We start from the raw sequence: 4,983 nt of genomic DNA, 5'->3' as shown, positions 1-4,983 counted from the left end.
CGCCTAAGCACCGCTATGATATTATCGAGGTGGATTATGGTGGAGGGGGGCACCGCACACGGCTAAGAGATCCAAGGGATCAATTGTTGTGTCTAGAGGTGCCCCCTGCCCCCGTATATAAAGGAGCAAGGGGGGAGAGGCGGCCGGCCAGGAGGAGGCGCGCCAGGGAGGAGTCCTACTCCCATTGGGAGTAGGACTCCCTCCTTTCCTAGTTGGAGTAGGAGAAGGGGGAAGGAGAAGAGAGAGGGGAAGGAAAGGGGGGCGCCGCCCCCCCCCCTTGTCCAATTCAGACTAGAGGGGGAGGGGTGCGCGGCCTGCCCTGGCCGCCCCTCCTCTTCTCCACTAAAGCCCATCTTGGCCCATTAACCCCCCCCCCCCCGGGGGGGGGGGGGGTTCCGGTAACCCCCGGTACTCCGGTAAAATCCCGATTTCACCCGGAACACTTCCGATATCCAAATATAGGCTTCCAATATATCAATCTTTATGTCTCGACGATTTCGAGACTCCTCGTCATGTCTGTGATCACATCTGGGACTCCGAACTACCTTCGGTACATCAAAACACATAAACTCATAATATAACCGTCATCGAACTTTAAGCGTGCGGACCCTACGGGTTCGAGAACTATGTAGACATGACTAAGACATGTCTCCGGTCAATAACCAATAGCGGAACCTGGATGCTCATATTGGCTCCCACATATTCTACGAAGATCTTTATCGGTCAAACAGCATAACAACATACGTTGTTCCCTTTGTCATCGGTATGTTACTTGCCCGAGATTCGATCGTCGGTATCTCAATACCTAGTTCAATCAAGTTACCGGCAAGTCTCTTTACTCGTTCTGTAATACATCATCCCACAACTAACTCATTAGTTGCAATGCTTGCAAGGCTTATAGTGATGTGCATTATCGAGTGGGCCCAGAGATACCTCTCCGACAATCGGAGTGACAAATCCTAATCTCGAAATACGCCAACCCAACAAGTACCTTCGGAGACACCTATAGAGCACCTTTATAATCACCCAGTTACGTTGTGACGTTTGGTAGCGCACAAAGTGTTCCTCGGTAAACGGGAGTTGCATAATCTCATAGTCATAGGAACATGTATAAGTCATGAAGAAAGCAATAGCAGAATACTAAACGACGAGTGCTAAGCTAACGGAATGGGTCAAGTCAATCACATCATTCTCCTAATGATGTGATCCCGTTAATCAAATGACAACTCATGTCAATGGCTAGGAAACATAACCATGTTTGATCAACGAGCTAGTCAAGTAGTGGCATACTAGTGACACTCTGTTTGTCTATGTATTCACACAAGCATTATGTTTCCGGTTAATACAATTCTAGCATGAATAATAAACATTTATCATGATATAAGGAAATAAATAATAACTTTATTATTGCCTCTAGGGCATATTTCCTTCAGTCTCCCACTTGCACTAGAGTCAATAATCTAGATTACACAGTAATGATGCTAACGCCCATGGAGCCTTGGTGCTGATCATGTTTTGCTCGTGGAAGAGGCTTAGTCAACGGGTCTGCAACATTCAGATCCGTATGTATCTTGCAAATTTCTATGTCTCCCACCTGGACTTGATCCCGGATGGAGTTGAAGCGTCTCTTGGTGTGCTTGGTTCTCTTGTGAAATCTGGATTCCTTTGCCAAGGCAATTGCACCAGTATTGTCACAAAAGATTTTCATTGGACCCGATGCACTAGGTATGACACCTAGATCGGATATGAACTTCTTCATCCAGACTCCTTCATTTGCTGCTTCAGAAGCAGCTATGTAATCCGCTTCACACGTAGATCCTGCCACAACGCTTTGTTTAGAACTGCACCAACTGACAGCTCCATCGTTCAATGTAAACACGTATGCGGTTTGCGGTTTAGAATCGTCCGGATCAGTGTCAAAACTTGCATCGACGTAACCATTTACGACTAGCTCTTTGTCACCTCCATAAACGAGAAACATATCCTTAGTCCTTTTCAGGTATTTCGGGATGTTCTTGACCGCTGTCCAGTGATCCACTCCTGGATTAGTTTGGTACCTCCCTGCTAAACTTATAGCAAGGCACACATCAGGTCTGGTACACAACATTGCATACATGATAGATCCTATGGCTGAAGCATAGGGAACATCTTTCATCTTCTCTCTATCTTCTGCAGTGGTCGGGCATTGAGTCTTACTCAACTTCACACCTTGTAACACAGGCAAGAAATCTTTCTTTGCTTGATCCATTTTGAACTTCTTCAAAACTTTGTCAAGGTATGTGCTTTGTGAAAGTCCAATTAAGCATCTTGAACTATCTCTATAGATCTTGATGCCCAATATATAAGCAGCTTCAGCGAGGTCCTTCATTGAAAAACTCTTATTCAAGTATCCCTTTATGCTATCCAGAAATTCTATATCATTTCCAATCAGCAATATGTCATCCACATATAATATCAGAAATGCTACAGAGCTCCCACTCACTTTCTTGTAAATACAGGCTTCTCCAAAAGTCTGTATAAAACCATATGCTTTGATCACACTATCAAAGTGTTTATTCCAACTCCGAGAGGTTGCACCAGTCCATAAATGGATCGCTGGAGCTTGCACACTTTGTTAGATCCCTTTGGATCGACAAAACCTTCCGGCTGCATCATGTACAACTCTTCTTCCAGAAATCCATTCAGGAATGCAGTTTTGACATCCATTTGCCAAATTTCATAATCATAAAATGTGGCAATTGCTAACATGATTCGGACAGACTTAAGCATTGCTACGGGTGAGAAAGTCTCATCATAGTCAATCCCTTGAACTTCTCGAAAACCTTTTGCAACAAGTCGAGCTTTATAGACAGTAACATTACCGTCAGCGTCAGTCTTCTTCTTGAAGATCCATTTTTTCTCAATGGCTTGCCGATCATCGGGCAAGTCAACTGAAGTCCACACTTTGTTCTCATACATGGATCCCATCTCAGATTTCATGGCCTCAAGCCGTTTTGCGGAATCTGGGCTCACCATCGCTTCTTCATAGCTCGTAGGTTCGTCTTGGTCTAGTAACATAACCTCCAGAACAGGATTACCGTACCACTCTGGTGCGGATCTTACTCTGGTTGACCTACGAGGTTCAGTAACAACTTGATCTAAAGTTTCATGATCATCATCATTAACTTCCTCACTAATTGGTGTAGGTGTCACAGGAACCGGTTTCTGTGATGAACTACTTTCCAATAAGGGAGCAGGTACAGTTACCTCATCAAGTTCTACTTTCCTCCCACTCACTTCTTTCGAGAGAAACTCCTTCTCTAGAAAGGATCCAAATTTAGCAACAAAAGTCTTGCCTTCAGATCTGTGATAGAAGGTGTACCCAACAGTTTCCTTTGGGTATCCTACGAAGACACATTTCTCCGATTTGGGTTCAAGCTTATCAGGTTGAAGCTTTTTCACATAAGCATCGCAGCCCCAAACTTTAAGAAACGACAACTTTGGTTTCTTGCCAAACCACAGTTTATAAGGCGTCGTCTCAACGGATTTCGATGGTGCCCTATTTGACGTGAATGCAGCCGTCTCTAAAGCATAACCCCAAAATGATAGCGGTAAATCAGTAAGAGACATCATAGATCGCACCATATCTAGTAAAGTACGATTACGATGTTCGGACACACCATTACGCTGTGGTGTTCCGGCTGGCGTGAGTTGCGAAACTATTCCGCATTGTTTCAAATGAAGACCAAATTCGTAACTCAAATATTCTCCTCCACGATCAGATCGTAGAAACTTTATTTTCTTGTTACGATGATTTTCAACTTCACTCTGAAATTCTTTGAACTTTTCAAATGTTTCAGACTTATGTTTCATTAAGTAGATATACCCATATCTGCTTAAATCATCTGTGAAGGTGAGAAAATAACGATACCCGCCGCGAGCCTCAACATTCATTGGACCACATACATCTGTATGTATGATTTCTAACAAATCTGTTGCTCGCTCCATAGTTCCGGAGAACGGCGTTTTAGTCATCTTGCCCATGAGGCACGGTTCGCAAGTACCAAGTGATTCATAATTAAGTGGTTCCAAAAGTCCATCAGTATGGAGTTTCTTCATGCGCTTTACACCAATATGACCTAAACGGCAGTGCCACAAATAAGTTGCACTATCATTATCAACTCTGCATCTTTTGGCTTCAATATTATGAATATGTGTATCACTACTATCGAGATTCAACAAAAATAGACCACTCTTCAAGGGTGCATGAACATAAAAGATATTACTCATATAAATAGAACAACCATTATTCTCTGATTTAAATGAATAACCGTCTCGCATCAAACAAGATCCAGATATAATGTTCATGCTCAACGCTGGCACCAAATAACAATTATTCAGGTCTAAAACTAATCCTGAAGGTAGATGTAGAGGTAGCGTGCCGACCGCGATCACATCGACTTTGGAACCATTTCCCACGCGCATCGTCACCTCGTCCTTAGCCAATCTTCGCTTAATCCGTAGTCCCTGTTTTGAGTTGCAAATATTAGCAACAGAACCAGTATCAAATACCCAGGTGCTACTGCGAGCATTAGTAAGGTACACATCAATAACATGTATATCACATATACCTTTGTTCACCTTGCCATCCTTCTTATCCGCCAAATACTTGGGGCAGTTCCGCTTGCAGTGACCAGTCTGTTTGCAGTAGAAGCACTCAGTCTCAGGCTTAGGTCCAGACTTGGGTTTCTTCTCCTGAGCAGCAACTTGTTTGCTGTTCTTCTTGAAGTTCCCCTTCTTCTTCCCTTTGCCCTTTTTCTTGAAACTGGTGGTCTTGTTGACCATCAACACTTGATGCTCCTTCTTGATTTCTACCTCCGCAGCCTTTAGCATTGCGAAGAGCTCGGGAATCATTTTATCCATCCCTTGCATGTTATAGTTCATCACGAAGCTCTTGTAGCTTGGTGGTAGTGATTGAAGAATTCTGTCAATGACGCTATCATC

Source organism: Aegilops tauschii, chromosome 7 (assembly GCF_002575655.3).
Source record: "Aegilops tauschii subsp. strangulata cultivar AL8/78 chromosome 7, Aet v6.0, whole genome shotgun sequence".
NCBI classification, from domain to species: domain Eukaryota; kingdom Viridiplantae; phylum Streptophyta; class Magnoliopsida; order Poales; family Poaceae; genus Aegilops; species Aegilops tauschii.
Note: the sequence above shows the minus strand (reverse complement) of the source record.